The 21,607-nt window shown below is 38.0% G+C and overlaps 1 pseudogene across 1 annotated transcript; it reads left to right on the top strand.

Annotated features, from left to right (window-relative positions):
- Positions 1-135: 135 nt before the first annotated feature.
- Positions 136-3,617, top strand: si:ch211-259g3.4 (annotated as a pseudogene). The gene is given in 4 exon segments (NR_023325.1): positions 136-291; positions 383-647; positions 1,100-1,305; positions 3,597-3,617. The product of NR_023325.1 is annotated as a si:ch211-259g3.4 (transcript).
- The last annotated feature ends 17,990 nt before the right edge of the window (positions 3,618-21,607 follow it).

The raw sequence follows: 21,607 nt of genomic DNA, 5'->3' as shown, positions 1-21,607 counted from the left end.
AAAATTTTGACACAATTAATTTTTGGGGTGAACTCTCCCTTTGATACCAGGTGAACACAGGGTCTCAGTTGTGAGGTGTGGCTAAATCTGGTGTGTCTTTCAGAACTGCAGCACTTGTTAGACTGTGAAGAGGATGATGAGAGGAGTCTGACTGTAACTGAGAAAGCCTCTCTGTCCCTTGATCATTTCTGGTGGCGTGTGGGGCAGGGATCCCACATCCAACAGGCTCCTCACCCACCTGGAAAACACGTCTGGGGTGAAGCTCTTATTCTGGACTCCCTCACACTGCAGGTAAAATCGACATGTAGCAATTTATTTTGCAGAATGGAAAATGTTTTGAAATGACGACCGATATTCATTATCTCAACTAATTTGTTCACAGGGCAGCTATAGTTGGCCAAGGACGGTGAACTCCAGCCCCTCTGGCAGTGTTTGTATGGAGTCCAATATAAAAGGTCTGCAGATGGAAGTGTCTGAGACCTGCACTCAGTGTCTTTCGCGCCTGTTCTCTGTTCTCAAACTGGATAAAGCAGAAATTGCCCCCTTACATTCTCCTCTGGAGAAGCCTTTAACCCACTTCACACCTCTCTTTAAATTTAAACTCTGTCTTGAGGATGTAAATGCATTTACTCTCTCCAATGTGGCAGGTGAGAATCCACTCCATTCCACTTTTTTTTTAAATAAGCTAATTTTTTAACTCACCTAGAGGTAAACAGTCAAGTTTTACCATTTTTAATACATTCAGCCAATCTCTAGGTCTGGCAGGAGCACTTTTAGCTTAGCATAAATCATTGAATCAGATTAGACCATTAGCATCTCAGTTTTAATAAGTTTGCTTTTTTGATAATTTCCTATTGTTCAAGCGGGCTCAAAGTTCCTTGAATGTTTCTAGATTTTTTTTTTTTTTGCAATTTTTTGAAAGATGCTAATGGTCTAATCCAATTTCATGATTTATGCTAAGCTAGGATAAAAGTGCTCCCGCTAAACCTAGAGATTGACCAAATGGATTCAAAAACTGTTTAGCTCTATAGGGGAACTATAAAACAAGTCTATTTCTAGTTGATTTGGGACATCATTGTTTTTGTGTGTGTGTTTGTAGGGGCTATTTCAGCGAGGGTGGACACAGTGGTTGCTGAAGGATCTGGAGAGAGCTCCAGTGTGTCTGTTCATGGTGTTTCTCTGGCTGTGGTGAAAGCTCTCACTGAGAGTATGGAGCCCTGCTGCCCAGCCGCTCAAACCCCCAGCCCCGTCCTGACCCTAACTGCTTTCACCATCTCCTACCATATCAGCACTTGCAGTCTGGAGGTACCACACCATCAAACATACTTTTCTAAATGTAGTAAGGATGCTTATTCTAAACTGTTTATTAGAATTTGTATTAATTAAATTTAAATCCTTATTCCTCATTCATTCAAAAACCTTATTTATTTTATTTGCTTTATTTTTCTGCTTGTTTTGGTTCTATTTTATATTCGTTATAGTCAACTTTTATGTTGCTGTAATTTTTTTTTCTGTGAACATAACCTTCAATGCTTACAGAACTATAACTACACCTACACATAGCCGTCATAATATCCATCGTGTTTAATCAGTTTTTGCAATCTATAAGCTCAGTTCAAACTCTCGGAAGAGACTCAATTAAAATTATGAAAATGCATTTTCTGATTTATTAAACATCACTCAAAAGTCAAATTTTATCATTTATAATAACTTCACCATTTTAATTTTATTTAGAATTGGAACAAAAAATTAGTATAAAACAAACATGAATTATAGTTGTATTCTTTATAAACAACATAAGCAAATGTCTTTGAAACAAAAAATGCTACTATTATGAATTCTTTTACAAGTTTTAGTATTATTACTAAATTTTATTTTATTATTATTATTATTTAATTATTATTAATAAATGTATTGTTTATCATTACAGAGTAATACTGTTATTTGGGTCCCTAAAAACCAGGGCTGCACAATATATTGAAAAATGATATATTATTTTATATATTGAAAAATGTTATCGTGATAATAGTACATGCAATATTCGTATTGCAGATATGCACAATGAGTTAAATGTATTTTATGTGTCATGTTACACGCAGTGGGTTGTTTAAGTTTGACCAGTTCGATTGGGCCTTGCTATTTTCATGCCCGCCTCACCAGTAGGAGCTATTATGCTATTGGCTAGACCAGATCAAAGGGAAAGGTGAAATGAGCCCAAAATAAAGAGAAGGGAGCTGAAAATAAATACTAATGCAGGAGAAGATCTATATCTGAATATCTGCCTGGATTTTCAGTCATTCAGAGAGTTTTAAAGTCTAAATGTTTTAGCCTGAATTAGATTTGATTAGATCAATTAAAATATCACTACATAAATAAATGTTATAAAAAAAACAAAAAAAAAAGGCATTTCTCTAGAGCAGTGGTCACCAAACTTGTTCCTGGAGGGCCGGTGTCTTGCAGATTTTAGCTCCAACCCTAATCAAACACACATGAACAAGCTAATCAAGGTCTTACTAGGTATACTTGAAACATCCAGGCAGGTGTGTTGAGGCAAGTTGGAGCTAAACCCTGCAGGGACACCGGCCCTCCAGGACCGAGATTGGTGATCCCTGCTCTAGAGAATCATGAAAATCATGAAAAAAATATTTTAGCAAAAACAAACAAATACAGTTTAAATTTTTCCACTTTTCTGCAGCCCATTTGAAACATTTTTGATGCTATTTTTCTTTTATCAAAAGCAACAACTTCCTCTTAGTTTCGCAAGAACCTTTTCAATAGCTCTGCTTTCATGTTAATGGGAACGCCAGGATGCGCATCAATTTTGAAAATGCACATAAAAACATACGGTATGAGCATAACTGAGTAGGATAAACTTTTTATTTAATTGCAAAAGATGTACATAAACTATAATGGAAACACTTTTAGCGAGCAAATTTCAGTATGGGCATTAAAAACAGTCATGTGATTTTGTTATAAGAGAACATGTTATGATAAAACTTTGTAAATGGACAAACCAACAAGCTGAGCACATTGTAAAACATCTGAAATGTTGTTTTGGTCATTCTAAAACGCTGTAACCGTTTCAGTATTTGTGTTATTATATTATTAATTACCTCCAGAAATGTCGAGAGTGTCTGTACTCCGCGTCTGATGCCTTCAAACGCCACCACGGTTTCATCGTTTGGAGGCATACTGCCTTCTGAGGTGCAAGTCAAATTCCATTTTAACTGTTGATATTTGGCGCCAGATGATCAGGAAGTGACTATTTTGTTCTCTTTGACTCGTTGGATGGAAACGCTGCTTTATTTACATGTCTTTTATGCGATAATCCAGTTTTGCGCATAAATTTAATTCACAGTTTTGGATAGAAACATAGCTAATGACATGTTTACAGAATCAAAAGCAGAGTAATAATAATCAGTTAGTTCTATCGACCTGTTACTCTTATTATGAGAACACTACAATTAATAAAATACGGTTCCCAATGGACAAAATCAAATCTTGAAATTTTTTTTTTCTTGTTTAAGAAGCTGTTTTACTCATATGATTACAAATTTCATGAGTGTAAACATTTTCTTCTGTCTTCATCTGCTCAGGTGCGGAGCGAAAGCGCTTTAACAGCACAGTGGACTCCATCAGACCACATGTTTCTGTATCAGCATGTCACCGAGAGCCGAAGCTACTGGAAAGCGCTTTCTGCATCTCAAAACCTAAAGCATTCAGATGGAGCAAAGTCCTCTTCCTCCAGCGTGTTAGTGTTTGTAGAGCTGGCGAGCACAAGACTCACTGCCCATGTGTCCGAGAAGAACTTCATCATCTTCAGCGCAGAAGCTCTGTCGCTCTCCAAACGGCCTGGAGCTGTGCTGATGAAGACTCCTCACCTGGTGCTCAACTTTGATGGCAATGACATCTTCTCTTTTTCTGAAGCCGAGGTCCAGATGCTGGATGAGCTAGAGGCGATGCAGCAGCACAGATCTCAATTCCCATTCCTCCAAACACCTCGCAATCGAAGCTGGATCTTCACTGCGCCCAGCCTTGCCATAGAGTTCCCTTATCAGTACAATTTCTCAGACACCTTCGACAAGGCCATCAGTGTGCAGAAGTGGTTGAAGACCCTACATGGTGGCGTCATTCAATCAGAAGAACCCTCTCGGCTACCACCGGACCTGCTGATCCGCATCAACCAGTTCTCCTTTGTGTTCCTGGACGACGTTTTCGAGATCAAGCTGCGCGACAATTACGAGCTCATGAAGGACGAAAGCAAGGAGAGCGCCAAGCGTCTGCAGCTGCTGGATAAGAAAGTTGCAGAGTTGCGCAAGCAGCATGGCGAGCTTCTGCCGGCCCGGAAGATTGAAGAGCTCTACACATCACTTGAGCGCAAGCACATCGAGATCTACATTCAGCGGTCCCGGCGTTTGTACGCTAACACACCCATGCGCAAGTCTCTGCTCACGTGGACGGTGTCAGAGTTGGAGCTGGTGGCACTTGCAGATCAGTCTTTGCATGGCCCAGAGCAGATCCGAGAGCAGCTGCGGGACATCGATGGTGTCAGCCCCTTCCCCAGAGATGGCCTGCAGCTGGTGGTCCAGTGGTGTCGTGCTTTTAAATTCAATCTAAATGCATTCCTGGGTAAGTCAATACTGGGGTGTGTAATCCTGCTTCTGACTCTAGTAATAGTAAGATCTGAAAAGATCTGAAGTCGCATACTTTTTTGTTACTATAAACAATGTAGTAAGCAGTGGTGTAAAGTACCAACTTACACATACTCCTCAAGCTACTGTAAGTAGTTTTTCGCTGGAATTGTAATTTACTAAGTAGTTTTAAAAATATTTACTATTACTTTCCCTGAAATACATTTTTAGTGCTGTATCGGTACCTTTACTGCACTAATTTCCTTTGACCTGCAGTCAGTACATTTTTTTTTCTTGTTAATGGTGATTGGCTAAAGTAGAAAAAACAGTCCTACAATTCTTTTACATCATATTAAACAATTTCAAGTAGGTCTGTGTGATTAATTGAAATTTAATCGCAATTGTAATTTGAAACATTACAATTAGTTAATTGCAATAATCTGCAACAAAAAAAAAAAAATATATATATATATATTAGTGCTGTCAATCGATTAAAATAATTAACTAATTAATCGCACCTTTTAAAAAAAATAATCGCGATTAATCACATTTAAAATACTGAAACTTGTAATTTTGGCTATTCAAATGTAAAATTAATGTAAACGTAAGACAAAAATTATGCGCTGCAGACGTTTTGGCCCCAACGGCCTTCCATACTGGAGCGACTCCCCTCAGATTCAACACGCATGATCACGTTCATCAAATTTGCTTAAACTAAGATTCCTAAAGTATTACTGTATTTCACAAGGATTCTGACACAACAACGCGAAGCATGCGCTTTCGTTGCGTTTAATGAGGAAACACGCTAAACTTGGAGGGCTCATGCAGAAAGCAGAGTAATGCCCTGTCTTTGACAGCTCGCTACTTCACCAGAGACTTTCTGAGTACATTCACATAAGACACCAATACTCCGATTTTAATATGATTAAGATTATACTCTTATTAAAATTCTTCTGTGTAGCCTAAGCAGTGATTTTATTACCTTAAAGGAACACCGAGCCACGAAATGCAGAGGATTTTCTTTCTGTTCGCCATGCGGTATCAACTTACAACAGAAGTCGAAAGAAAAAATGAAACACCCGAAATTGCATGAAACTTTGGAGAGCCTGGTGATGCGACTAATTTTTTTATACTGAAACTTGCCTTCAAAAAGTGCTTCCTTGGTCTTATATACATTTCTTGCATGTTAAACACACGTCCACAACAACAGGAAGTAAAAAAAAAACCTGCAACTGCGTTAATTTTTTTAACACGTTAATTATTTAAAATTAATCGCATGCGTTAACGCACTAATTTTGACAGCGCTAATATATATAAATATATATATATATATATATATATATATATACACTTAGCCCCGTTTATTTTTTTTCCTCAATTTCTGTTTAACGGAGAGAGGTTTTTTTTCAACATATTTCTAAACATAATAGTTTTAATAACTCATTTCTAATATCTGATTTATTTTATCTTTGCTAAGATGACAGTAAATATTGTTTTACTAGATATTTTTTAAGACGCTTTTATATAGCTAAAGATGCTTCTATAAAGGGTTAACTAGGCAGGATAAGGTAATTAGGCAAGTTATTGTCTAACGATGGTTTGTTCTGTTGACTATCGAAAAAAAATATTGCTTAATGGGGCTAATAATTTTGACCTTAAAATGGTGTTTAAAAAATTAAAAAACTGTTGTTGTTTTTTCTAGCCAAATTAAAAACAAATGCGACTTTCTCGGGAACACCAAAAAAAAACTTAATATATTTTTGTATAAACTTGATATAAACTTGTCAGTTTAAGAATTTACCCCTAAAAATTGGTCTCCCATATGTTTTTATACTTATTAGTTTATCAACCTATTAGCATAGCACATGCTAACTTTAAGATCTATTAAAAATCGATTGTGAGTCAATCTCCTGTATGAGTGGATTTTTCAGTCATTTACGATGACTTACATGCTTAAATTCTTGTGTGTTTCAGTACGTATCCGAGATTACCCTCGCTACCTGTTTGAGATCAGAGATTGGACACTGTCAGGACGCCTGATGGGCACAGAGCAGGACGGGCAGCTCAGAGCAAAGCGCAAACAAGTAGTCCAACTTGGCCAGCCATGGGGCGATGTGATTGTTTATAGGAATATGCCACCTCTGAAATTCTATTATGACATCCACTGTGAGTCATGCTTTTTAATTGTTTATTAACAACCCATAAACACAATATAATACAATAAACCATACTTAAGTTCAATAATACAGACATAGACAATAATAGATTAATTAATACAACATTAATAAATGACATGAGCACAGTTTTTAGCCTATCACAAACCTCATCATGACCGAGCTCCCAAATTATGAATAGCTAAACTGCTGTTATGAATTAACCAATATTTTAATTAAAGGAAAGCTTATTCAATTACAAATATTTGAGTCACTTTTGATCATATAAGTCTGTGATGTAGGAATCAACCGATGTAATGTTTTGTATAGCGAGCATTTCACTCTACACCATTGTGTGGGGGCCTTGCTGGGACCCTGCTTGGACACTGATTGGCCAGGCTGTTGATTTACTGACCAAACCCACAGCTGACCCATCCCCCCTTCTCACCTGGTGGGATAAAAGCAGACTTCTCCTGCATGGTCGCTGGGTAATGGACATTGAACAGGCCAATCTGCATCAGCTCGCTAATGAGGTACTAGCACACCTGCTAGCACAGTGTTTTGGCCCAAAAATGTACATCATGTGTTGACTTTTATGTTTAATTTTTACAGGACCCATACAACACTACCGAGAATCTACACTGGGAGTGGAGCAAGCTGAACTTTGACTGGACTCCGGGGCAGTTTGTCTTTAAGGGTGACCTGGATGTCAACGTTAGAACAGCATCCAAGTACGTTAATTGCAGCTGTGTTGTGTTTATATGTGGCTAGGGGTGCACAGTAAGGGTGCTTGTACACCTGTGAATCGATTCAGTTGTTCCGAAACAGAGATTACAAATGTTACATTGTTGCTCTTTGCTCTTGGAGAGGTTCGCTTTCACACTGCAAAGTTTCTAATCGGACCAAAAGAGCTAAAACAAGTCACGTGTGAGTAAACTCTCCTCACATTGGTCAGAGTGTCAGGGTTTATTTTGCAGAGTCCCGCTCAGATGTCAGGAGAGGTGGTGGTTTGGTGGTGTTTGACAAGGTGTGCGCGATATGTTTGAAGAGTAGGAGAAATGCGGTGGGGAGGGGTGAGAAGGGTGTGTGACGTAGCCTATTTGAGGACTAGGAGGGAGACGCGAGATTACCGGGAGATCATCACTCGTTTGCGGGCATCCGGAGACTCGCAAAACTTCCCACCCTACTCATAATTCTCGCTTTATATAGCCGTATGCCTATTACATATCCATAAAACACTGTGATATAACAGCGCTCGGATCGTTTGCTTTCTTACTGCAATCGATCCGCTCCAGAGTTCGTTTCAATCGAGCCGAGACCACCTCATTCAAGCGATTTCAGAGCGATTGATTTGGCGCGGATCAGAGAGTGGTTTCACATATGCCAAACGAACAGTGCTAACTGGGCAAGCGAGACAAGTTCCGAAACAAAAGTGTAGGTGTGAAAGCACCCTAAAACAAAGGGGATTGTGTGCGAATTGAATCAGTAAAGCCGTTTCTATAATTAGTAGTACATTTCCAGCCCTTGCTTTCAGATGGGGCAAATTTTACTACTCAGAACCATAGTTCACGGACAAGCTATGGAAAATTAACCCTACTCGTACTCAAATCCCAGTATTTAAAATTATAATGGCAGTTGGTACAAATGACATTTTTCCTTACTTGAGGTTGCCTTATCTGTCCTTTTATTTAAATTGTGTTTGAGTGAAAAAAAGTCAAAAACATACATGCTTGAAATAGCAGACCTAGTGAAAGACTTTTGTGCTGTTTGTTTCTATACAGATATGACGATATCTGCTTTCTGCATCTCCCGAGTCTGTGTATGACCCTTGAACTCCAATGGTTATGTCATGGAAATCCACATGATCACCATGCAGTGATGCTCTGTGCTACGGAGAATGTTGCAGACGTCACCTCCGGTCAGCCGCACGACTCCTACAGGGCCTTCCGCTCTGAAAACCTAAACCTCTCCATCACCATGGACCTCGACCAGTCTGCCAAAGGTTATTATGGGATTGTTTCTGCCTTTTTTTTGCTGGTGCTCTTCAATGTTGAAAAACACAACTCTTTAATCTTTTTTTAAAGTCTTTCTAAACTTTTTGGGATGAAAAGCGAAGCATAATTAAATCGAGTTGTATGATTTATATAAATGCTTTTTTACCCATGAATTGTTCATTGGAAAGGGAAATTACCAGTTATTTCACATCCTCAGTCTGGGTGGAATCAGAGCCAACCCATTCTTCTTTTTTTTTTTTTCCAAAATCTGTCATCTACCCCAAATCTACAGACTGGATTTGACTCACTTAGACTATAAATCAGGAAAATGTCATGTAGTACACTTTTAGCCCTAAAGTGATTTCAGATTTTGTTTTTTCCCCAGAGCCATGTCAGCCCAGAATCCTCCTCTACAGCAGCACCCTGCGCTGGATGCAGAACTTTTGGGCCACTTGGACCAGTGTGTCCCGGCCCATCTGTAGAGGGAAGCTCTTCCACAGCCTCAGGCCCAGCCGCAGGAAGCTCGGCCAGCACTACAAGCAGATGTCCTACACCGCATCTTTTCCACAGCTACAGGTGACACTTCTATATTGGTTTAGGCCTGTCTAATTCATTCATTCATTTTCTTTCGGCTTAGTCCATTATTTATCAGGAGTCGCCACAGCAGAATGAACCGTCAACTATTCCGGCATATGTTTTATGCAGTGGATGCCCTTCCAGCTGCAACCCATCACTGGAAACACTGCACATTCTCACATTAACAAACACATACTAGTACATCCAATTCACTTACATCACATTTTTGGACTGGGGAAAACCGGAGCACCTGGAGGAAACCCACGAGAACATCCGAACTCCACACAGAAATGCCAACTGGCCCAGCCAGGACTCTAACCAGCTGCCTTCTTGCTGTTAGGTGACAGTACTAACCACTGAGCCACCGTGCTGCCTGCCTGTCTATTAGCACCCTTAAGCAATATATTTTTTGATTGTCTGCAGAAGATACTGTTATATGAACTGCTTAATTACCCTTATTAAGCCTTTGAATTGCACTTTATTCTGAATGCTTGTATTTAGAAAAATATTTAGAAAAATATTATGTGCTGTCATCATAGCAAAGATAAAAGAAATCAGTAATCAGAAATTATATATCAAAACTATTATGTTCAGAAATAAGTTTAAAAAAATCTTCTTTCCTTTAAACAAAAATTGGGCAGGAAAAGGGTTGCTAATATTCAGCAGGGCTAATAATTCTGACTTCAAGTGTATACATACAGTTATATTCCTCCATGCAAAGGAAAGAGAAATAAATACAAAATAATAAAAATATTAAACAAACTGTGCTTTAAGCATCTTCACTGTAAGAATAAATCTTTAGCTACAAAAATCCTTCAGTCAAGAGCAGAGGGATTTTCTGGTTTTGTTTGATTAATGATAGAAACAACACCGCGCGCTGTTTCTTTAATGGTTTCTCTTTCACGTGTCTTTTGATCCTCAACTCGTTTGTTTATTACACAAATGAGGGTTATGAATAATCACTAAACACTGCGTTTTGACACCTATTTGACCATTAAAGCGCTCGCATTAAGATGACTTTAGATGTCTGCTCCTCGTCCGTTTCGCGAGATGCGCGCACGGTCAGCGGAGGTGCGCGATGCGGCGCCAGGTGCAAGTATAATTCCAGCTTCAGTGTGAGAATGAGACCGAATGCTGACCCGCCGCATGCTTCTGGCTGTGTGCGCGTGCCGCACACACATAAGCACGCGGTCTTCCACGGTTTTAGGAGCAACAGATGGAAAGTGGGCGGTATATGATGCAATAATCGTTTATCTCGATTAATGCTTTTTCATAAGCGTTTGAAGTCAAAATCGAAATTGAAATAGGATTTTCGATTAATAGCACAGCCCTAATATATATATATATATATATATATATATATATATATATATATATATATATATATATATATATTTTTTTTTTTTTTTATAAATTCAGAAATGATATACACATGCTACCAGTACCATTATAATAATTAATAATAAATATATAAGTTCCTTCCTCTATAACCAATTTAATGATACTTCAAACAAAAAAGTATTACACAAGTTAAATAAAAAGAAATTATTATGCTATTTTCTATGAATAACATTTATTAAAAATTCAAACCTAAAACAAATCAATCAAGACTAGTTGAATGTACACTGCACAAATACTTCTCATTCTGCACCAATACAAATGCTTGGTGTTAATTACTTTATAGTCGCTTTGAAATATAAATTGCAGTATTCTTCTGATAATTTCAAACCATAATTGTTTTATAAAAAATATGGTACGCTCACATTTAAACAGTAACTTTATTGTTCAAAGATGGTTTCTGCAGGGTCTTAAAGTCGTCTAAAATCTCAGAATCTATATTTTAGGCCTTAAAAAGTCTTAAATTTGCTAAAATATTGTGTTGTAGGTCTAAAATCTTTTTTACACAGGTCCTAATTTTTCTTTATTCATGTACTGCTTCCCAATGGCCATTGACACCCATACAATCACCAACAATCCATCTCAATATAACTTTAAAATACTTATTTAAAAAGGTCATTTTTAACTCTATCATAATGGTTGAATTATTTTCTTTACAATACCATTTGTTTAAAAGCGCTCCATGTGTTTACTGCTGAGGACACTAACCTGGACAGATTGTTATGCATAGATGTAGTTCATTATAGTTTTTAAAACTTTTAAAACATTTGTTCATTTTTTTATTTTTATTTTTTTTTAAGAAAGTTTATGTTAGAAAAAAGTGTATGGATACAAGTAGAGCTTGCTTGTTTTTACACAATCGTTAAAATATTTTGCTAAGAAATATCAAAAATAATTATTTTTTATTATTACTATATAATTGTATTATTAAATCTTTTCAGTTATAGTCTTGTTTTTTTTAATAGGGCAAATAAAAATCTTTTCCATCTGGACCATTTTAAAAAATCCTGAGCGTTTAGCCCAGTGGTAGGAAACCTAAGGCTTTCCAAACCTAAGGCTTTGACCAAAAATATGTAGCTCTCCAGCTGTCTTCCTTCAATATTATTTTACTGTTTAAAAACTACCATCACTAAAAAACAGTTTTCTGTCGAAAATACGGTTACAATCCCCTTTTAAATTGTAAATTTATACAGCACAATGAACAAGAACCTTAACAATAAAAGGACATTTCGACCAATGTGCGTATGTGGCAATGTGGATAAACTTAAATTGCGACACCAATAAAAAGCAAACAACTTACATTTCCTTACATTTCCATGGTAACTTAAATTCAAACAAAATTCATAGGTGGTGATGGCGAAAATAAAAATGCTATAAATTGTTCTTTCTTCATTCTGAACTTGCTCAACGTGATGCTTCATATTAGTTTATTTTCGAGTTGTGCATGGACATAAACTAAGGTTTTGTTTAAACCTGCACTATTTATAGTAATATTACAAATAGTAGTAGTATTAGTAGTAATACTATATTAATTTTTAGTAACTTACAGTAATACAGTAGCAAATGCATTTTGAGATATATATACACATCCAAATGGCTCTTTACAAAAATGCATTTGCTAAAACAAATCAGAAATGGCTCTTTGCTAAAAAAAAGGTTCCCGACCCCTCCTTTAGCCCCTTTATAAGTCTATAATTCTTCAATTAAACTTTGTGAAACCTGCATAATCCCTGTTCAAAATATTTTACCAGCTGAGACGATTTAAAGAGAGTTTTGTGATTTAAATTTAATCTAGAGTAAAACTGTAGAGTAAAACTGTGTTTAATGTCCTACTGCAGGTCCACTACTGGGCTTCGTTTGCTCAGCAGAGAGGCATTCAGGTGGAGTGCAGTAAAGGTCACGTCTTCACCAGAGGAGCACAGAGGCTCATTCCACAGGGTGAGAAAGCAAAGAGCATTCAGTCACACTTTCGACACCTCACAGACTGTTAAAATTTTCTGCTGAAATGATGGATGCCTGTTTTCTAGCTGGCACTGTGATGAGACGACTGATCTCTGAGTGGAACGTCACTCAGATGGTGAGCGATCTCTCTCTGGTCACCGTGCACCTTATGGCCTCCACATGGGATGAGACAGCCGACCATCAGATCAACGCCCAGGTGAAGAAAACCCACCTGCTCAGCCTTTCCTCACTCAGCTACCAGAGACAGAGCAACCGTATTGAGGAGGTGAGACACTTCTGTGCAACATTCATCCATCGGAAGTAATATTTCACTATTTGGATGTAATAAGTGGTGGACATTAATTAAGTATTTTTACTTCACTACAAAATGCTGTATTTTTTATTTTACTACATCTTGGATTCATGTAGATGAGTAAAACAGTATTTTAAATGGAGAAATGGACGTCTGGTTTGGTAAAGTGGCAATGTAATGGCCACATTATTACATGTAATTTCTTCACAACACATCCTATTTTACCAGTATATCCAATTCGATATACCTGATTTGTCTGAAAATAATTAAAAAAATCTTAATCTAAAGTCAAAGCTGTAGCACTGATATAAAACTAGTATGGCTACAAAAAGATCTTCTTAAATTTTACCACCGGTTACATTTTTTATATATTTAATGTTTCTATTTGGCAGCATTTACAAACATTTGTTTTGTTTATTTGTTTTTCTCAAAAACAATATTAGGGTGTACGGCATTTTGTTATTTTCATTTGTCTCCACACATGATTTCTCTTGCATTATCAGTATTACAAGTTTTGTGTATTTCAGATGTTTCGCAAAGCAAACATTCATTACTATAACTTTTAAGACTTAGAGTGATAGTTCACCCAAAAAGTTGAATTCTGTCATAATTTCCTTATACTCCACTTGTTTCAAACCTGTTTGAGTTTCTTTTTTAACAAAAGAAGACATTCTTCAGAATAGGCATGGACTGGTATAAGTTTCTGATGTTATGATAACTTTGGATAAAAATATCATGGTTTCAAGGTATCACGGTATTGTGATTACTGCTCTAAAATAAGTACTCTATAAATGTCTGTGTAAAAAAAATAACTTTTCCCCTTATTCAAAACAATATATTTCATTTTAGGAAACATTTATCAGATTTTGGTAGAGTAAACATGTCTGGCTAAATAATTCAAATAAATCACTGACCTCTGCTGTCTTCTTTAGTTTCAAAAGCATAGATTTCTTTACAACACATAAAAAACACATAAAAAAAAAACTTACATATGCCTTAGGAACATCATAACAGAATTTTTTTGCAGTTTAAAAACCTTGACTTTTCCAAACCATAGTAAACCTTAAAACCCATGCCTAATTTTGAAGGAAGAAAAAAATTAATAAAAGTTTAGAACCACCTGAGTGTAACTAAATTGTAGAGATGTTTCTCATTTTTGAAGAACTATCCCTTTAAGTACATTAAAAACCAAGTACCTTTGAGTAAAATTGAAAAGGAGGAATTTTACGTGAATTTTACTGGAGTAATATTTTATTTGGTTGTTTGTACTGTTACTTAACTGCCTTATTTCTGTACTTTGTCCACCACTGAATATACAATAAATAGCCACAACCAATTTGTGTCCCAAACTGGTCCCCAGTGTTAAAATGTAATTAATTTTTAATGATTAAATATTAAAAAAAGAATTATAATTATTTTTCACTGCTTGTAATGTCTCAGGAGGTGAACTCAAAAGACGAGAGCAATGCTTCATACACACACAAGTTGTGTTTAGTGGACCTAAGGGCCTCCTGGACCACCACCAACAGGAATATTGCATTTGGCTTGTATGATGGCTACAAGAAAGCTGCCGTTCTGAAGAGGAACCTCTCAACAGAGGCTTTGAAGGGGCTACGGATCGATACGCAGGTGCAGACGAAAAAGCTAAAGCGATCCATGTCCAGCTATTCCTCAAACACAGCTCCTGCTACACCGGTCATCACTGCAGCCACCCGCCCAGAGAAGAGCCAGAATGAAGGTACAAAAATGTGGTGCTGCTGTAGCTTATTTGTGAGGTTTTGTGAGGTGGATCTTCATTGATCTTTTTTGCTCCAGCTAATCTGTTTTTGTGGTTCTTTTCAGGAACATCCATGCTGCAGAAGCTTATTGAGGAGACTGATAAGTTTGTGGTCTTCTCTGAAGAGGATGCAGGAGTGAGTGATCAGCTCTGTGGAATTGCCGCATGCCAGACTGATGATGTTTACAACCGCAACTGGTTCATAGAGCTCGTCAATGGACAGGTAAGTATTAAAGGTGCCATAAAATGAACATTTAGGTACAGCTATAAGTTCCGAATAAGGAAATGAAGTGAGCCTCAAATATCATTGTTTCCTCATTCTCGTGTAAATTTTCTGAATGTTTAATCCTGGTGAAAAAAACAGCCCAATCAGAACAAAACCATTACAGACCGTTATGTTGTACTCAGGATCTTTAATATGCACACCCCAGGCAGCTTTTGATTGGCCACAAAGTTTCATATTGAGATTACAGCAATGATCTTTTTTTAAACTTATTTTTAAGTTAATTTAAGCTTGTATTATGCTTACTATGTATTTGAGACTCTTATTTTGAAAACGTGACAGGCTTTAGGGAAAAGTAAAGGTGCAGCAGGTCCCATGCATGCCACCCAGCCTTGTTTATAGTGTGTCAGAATGCTGAATGGCAAGAAATAAGGATTAAAAGTGTATTTAAAGAGGAATAAGATCTTTTTAATAGTGGTGGGCAAAGCGAGGCTTCGTGAAACACTGAAACAGTCGAAGCAAATGTGTCGAAGCTTCGAAACGTTTCGAAACCCCACTCTACAGTGACATCTAGTGGTCATTTTTTATGTATTGCACTAAAACAGCTTCAGCAAAGAACAGTTGAACAAATTGAGGGATTAAGCCCAACTTTGTACAATGAATTCTTTAAGTCACATAGTATAGTGGTTAAGGTGTCAGACTTCCATGCGGGGTTAATAGGTTTCGAAGCCAGACTATGACTGTTGTTTTTAAAACCAATTGGTAATGCTTTGCTCTTGTATCGTTTTGTTTTAACATTGGTCTGATATCCGAATGAACAATTTGTGAATAAATATGTCTTGTTTTTGTCTTAAAACAGGGTTGTTGCTAGATCAAAAACGGTGGCCTGAAGTTATCAAGAAATATTTATATTAATTATTAAATTTCCCATTTATTGTATTATATTAATGTCTACCTAAACCCATCCATACTGTAAAAATATTTATTATTGTTTTACAGTGTTACAAAAATGATGCTAAATTGATGGCGTAACTGCAGCTGTATCCTATTTAGGCTACACAAAACAGAAACATGATTAAATTCATAAAACCATGATTTCAGAGTATTTGTACAAGTCGGGATTCGAACCCAAAACATCATGCAAAGCATAGGATCAAGGACCATACACACAGTCCTCTAAGCCATATGACACAGACATTGATTGATGACCTTGGCAGTCAAATGAGGATTCGCCAGGTCTCGAAACGTTTCTAAGCTGATCGATGCTTTGAATCGCTTTAGTCACGTGACTAGGTGTTTCGAAACACTTTAGTCACGTGACTTGGGTGCTTCGGATCATGCTTCGGTGCAGTGTTTCGAAACACTTGCGCTTCGGGATCTCGACACTGTGTCGAAACATCAGTTTCACGTCAGCCATCCCTACTTTTTAAATGTATCTTTTGTTCGTTTAACATGTATATTTTGAAATTTGCAATGTATGTTTGCAACGAGGCAACAAAAAATATGCAGACTGCTGAGTATAAGTCTTCACACTTATGCATCGTGTCATATCGCTCAGCTACTCTAGTGAAAGGATGGCAATAAATATTAAAAACACATCTGTTTATGTAGAGTAGAGATCTGCGCGGGAATAAATTTTGAATCCCGCTCCCGCCCGCACCCGCCAGGTTTTAGCCCGAACCCGACCGCTCCCGTATACATTCAGCATTTGTTTTCCCGCTGCCCGACCCGGCCCATTTTCTACTATACAGAGTCCACACAGCCTGTAACACGTTGTCTGTATAAACACAAACACACATAAGCACCAAGCACACACACACAGACACACACACACACACACACACACACACACACACACACACACAAGCACCAAGCACACACACAGGCAAAGCTCTCTCTCATTCGCGCGCGCACACACACACCTCTCATTCACGCGTGCGCGCACACACACACACACACACACACAGGAACAAACAAGCTCAACACAGCATCGCGCTATTTCATTTACACACATACATACGCGTGCTCGCTCGGGAGTTGGGAGCGATATTGCTACACAGCCCGCTCCCGTCCCAAATTAAACCTGTTACCAACCACTCCCGTGCTTTATTCAGAAATTTATGCAGACCTCTAATGTTGAGGTTTATATTAATTCCTGCCTCTGTTTTTAGATATGTTAAACCCACAAAATATGACTCGAAACACATCTCTGTCAGCTCCTTTTTGAGAATATTTGTAATTTAGCCTATATTTTATCATCAACACAACTCTGGAGAAAACTATGCTACTCTGGTGGCATAAAGATATCTCGCTCACTCCTTCTTGATAAAATAAAGGAGTGTCAGATGCTTCACAACCCTTCTAAATATGGTCAAAACTAACCATATTATACTATGGCCAATTCCTAGGGTTGAAAATGGACTTACCTAAGCCACATGCCTACTATGTAGTTATCAGAGAACAGTTGAATATATTGTATCAATGCATTCTAAGGCACATAAACTTTTGAGAGCAGTAACTCATAGTTGAAGGTTCTGTTTAATCAGATCTAAGCATCTTACTCTGTACGTTGTGTTCAGATGATGCTGCGAGGCACTGAGACCGCCGGCTGTGTGCTGGTATCTGCCGCCAAGGCTCAGCTACTGCAGTGTGAACACCACCCTGCTTGGTACAGCGACACCCTCAAGCAGAAGACCACCTGGACTTGCCTACTGGATGGTATGCAGTACTTTGCCACCATGGAACAAAACCCCTCTGAGCAAGAGGACTGGCAGCTTTGGCTTGAGGTGGGTTGAGATGTCTAGATATCAGTCAAATCCCATTTATGATAAAGAAAACTTTGGGTAAACTTACAGCGACCAATCCCATTTTGTGAACCTGCAGGTGAAGAACATTGAGGAACACAGACAGAGGAATCTGGACTCAGTGCTGGAGCTGATGGAGAGCGGTCAGGCTGTTGGAGGAATGGTCAGCACCACCACAGGTGTGCCTTTTTAATGCTCATTTAAAAGTTTGTTATTCTATTTTTGAGGCCTGTGTAACCCCACCTACACCAATTAACCTACTCTAAGCTGGGATCAAACCGCCGACCTTCGACATTGGAGTCGGTTGCTTTACCAAAGAGGCTAAAGACCATGGCCTCTAGCATCTGTCACTAGAACACCTTTACGAGTCAGAGGAGTGAGGTTTACCTGCAGAGGACTTCACTAGCTGGCCTCTGCTACACTCACCCTCCTTAAACCTCACTCCCTTCCGATTACGGCACCAATGTAACCCTGCCAGTCCTACACCACCAAACCCGCTCTGAGCTGGGATCGAACCGGTGACCTTTCACATGGGAGTTGGTTGTTCTATCAAGGCTGGCTTCTGCTACACCTGCTAGAATTTGCATGATTAAAAATCTTTCCTTTTATTTCATTTTAGATTCTTTGTCTCTGAAGCCTGCTTTCCAGAAAGTTCCTGGTTGCCCCGATGTAACAGGTCATAAAAATAATGGCAGGATTTCAAATGAACCACATTCATTCACTCCCTTTGCTGTGAACTTTGTAATCTTCCAGATTGTTTTCATACACCACTTCATTACATGCTAAAAGATCAAATAAACCATAATCGGTGCTGTAAATCATGGTCACAATGGACTTTACCAAATTTATACGTGCTGTGCCCACAGTCAACAGTCCTACTCGGCTGTTTTTTTTTTCTAAAACTCAATTCCACATATTTTGTATTATTTTTATTCAAATCGTGATGTATCAGTCTTCCATTGGTTGATACATTGTTTTTTTTAACCTAGTGAAAAAGCTTCACACAAGCTTGCGTTTCTGATCTCCTGCGTTTGAATGAATATGAATGGAAGTCAATGGAATGAGTAGTGTTGCATAACCTTCCCTTGACTGGTGTTTATAACAGTATTTCACTTTTGGCCACCAATTATTTCCTTAACAACTGGCTAGAATACATTGGAAACTACAAAAAAAAAATTATTCTAAAAAGTCACAACTGCCCTTTGTAGACTTAGAAAGGCCACCACATTTGCATATCAGTTAGTTCACAGGACTGTCTCATTTGCCATTTTAGGCTTTAGAGCAGTTCTCATGTTATGCCAAAGCAAGACCATGAGTTCTTGCGTTTGGGACTGTGCCGTTTTTCCTACAAGTTGGCTTACTTTTGTCTTAAAAACAGTTTGCTAGCAGCATCAAATCAGCAGCCACAATCTAGTGTTATATGTAGGTTTTTGACTATTCTAAAGTATAAAAATACTATAATATGTTTGCAGATATTTAAAAAACATGTCAAGTGAACATTCTTGTTTATCTGAAAAACAATGCTGAAGTCAGATATTCTGATTTGAAAGTGTGAGTTACAGTACGTGCCAGAACGTCCGTCTTTGTTTTGGTCATTTAACCCACACAATGCTACTTAAGCCAATTATATTTTAGTCCCCTACGTTGTCTTTGTGGAAAACATTGTAATTGCATACAGTCAGAAAGGCTCTTGTCCGCAACACAAAGTATGTGTCCGCGGCTGAAATGTGACCTCCGGTGGACAGAAGCAGACTCAGAAATGAGACACAGATTCAGAGTCCCACTTGAGGTTATTAATGAGCAAATAATAAAAATATTACAAACGTAAACATTAGGTGAGCAGGTTACATTTTAACCCTGTGACCTAACAACGCGCTACATGATGAGATTTGCAGTGATAAGCAATTTGGCTGTTTACACCAGACGAAACATGACAGTAATTTAAACACAGTTATTTAGAAGCACAGAATATGTGCACTTACTGCACTCTATCGAAATGGTCAGGCTTATAATCTAATTAATACATATAAAACCTCTTTAACATTATTAAATGTACATGCTGTATCACTGATATGTGTTGGCTTGCACTGAAGTTACATTTTAAATGGTTTATTTTATTTTCAAGATCTCCTGTTGCTTTTAGTAGCAGCCCTATGGCAATAAATTTCAGGCAAAATGGCATTCAAACTCACATTATTTGCATTTAACACTGAATAAAGCACATGAGGTGTACCTGAGATTATCATTGTCAGTTTTCTGTTATTCAGCTGCAAGAAATAGAAGCCGTTTCTAAAATATAACTTTCAGGTGTTGGTTAGGACAAAAACTCCCTTTAATATGGATAATATTCCTTCTATCGCGTGCCATTGCTTTTATTTAGAACACTGTTTAAATCAGCCTTTAGGCTCGACAGTCAGGCACACTCCTGTTGTTGTCGTCAATCTGGCAACCTGTGCTTGCATTTGTGTTGAACCAGGTGTGCAATACCTAGTTCAACCACTGGGTCTCAAACTTACATACTGCCTCTTTAAATGTTTCTTTTTCCAATTCAGACTGGAACCAGCCATCCCACGTGCAGGAGACCCAGCAGGTCCAGCGTATCATCTCTCGCTGTAGCTGTCGCATGTACTACATCGGGTACAGCCACGACATTGACCCTGAACTGGCCACTTCCATTAAACCACCAGAGATCCGTGACCAGCATGAGAAGGAGGACCTTTTGAAGAAACAGGCTGGTATGTGACCTCAAGCGAAACAGGAACTGACCTGGTGGTTGTTGGGTCAATGCTAAATCATTGTTTTGTTCCGGTTACATAGGTGCAGTCGACACCTTCACCCTCATCCACAATGACTTGGAGATTTCCACCAATCCTGTGCAGTACTCCATGATCTTGGACATCGTTAATAACCTGCTTCTCCACGTGGAACCCAGACGCAAGGTTTGAACTGTCTGTAGATTTTTTGCAAACCATTTTTTAAAAAAAATAAGCTCTTTGCTGATAGGCATGATCTTGTACTTTGATTAGGAGCACAGTGAGAGGAAGCAGCGTGTGCGTTTTCAACTGGAGATCTCCAGCAACCCTGAAGAACAGCGTAGCAGTATTTTGCACCTTCAGGAAGCCGTACGCCAGCATTTAGCTCAGATACGTTGCCTGGAGAAGCAGATTTACTCCAACATGAGGGTAGGTGCACATTTACATCCTAGAGTGTTCAGTTTATCTTAACCTTGAGTTTTTCCGCTCAACTCTACAACTTCTTTTTATTCTGCGTGAATTGGAAGTTGCTGAGACTTTCATTTCAGAACGTTGATGTATTTTCTAACTAAAATGGAATACTGAGTAGGGGTCGGGACTTTTTTTTTAATGTCATTCCCTCATAGCAAACTAACAGTTAAGAATATTGATAAACAGTTGCTATGGACACCCCTAAGTTGACGTCAACAGAGAAACACTGCCAGTCCAAAGACAGAAGCAAATAATCAGACTTTTTTTATGATCAATATTTTATTCCAGTTATACCAATAAAACCTTCCACTTGTAAAAAAAAAAAATTAAATTATATATATAATTAGCTAGAAATCCGATATACTGCATTTGATAGGAATATCAATTTTTAAGCTTGTCCAGCAACATTGCTGCAATATTGGTCCAGCTCCGAATAGTATTGTATTATGCGCTGTTAAGTCTGGCAGTTGTAAAATATGATATCCAGGTAAAAGTTAGGGAAGTTGATGGTTCAATCCACAATTTCAAAACAGTTTTTTTAGCAGCAGTGCTCACAGCTGATAAGGTCCTTAT

This window comes from Danio rerio, chromosome 15, assembly GCF_049306965.1.
Source record: "Danio rerio strain Tuebingen ecotype United States chromosome 15, GRCz12tu, whole genome shotgun sequence".
In the NCBI taxonomy this organism is placed as follows: Eukaryota; Metazoa; Chordata; class Actinopteri; order Cypriniformes; family Danionidae; genus Danio; species Danio rerio.
The sequence above is the reverse complement of the archived record's forward strand: the minus strand, read 5'-3'. Positions and strand labels throughout refer to the sequence as shown.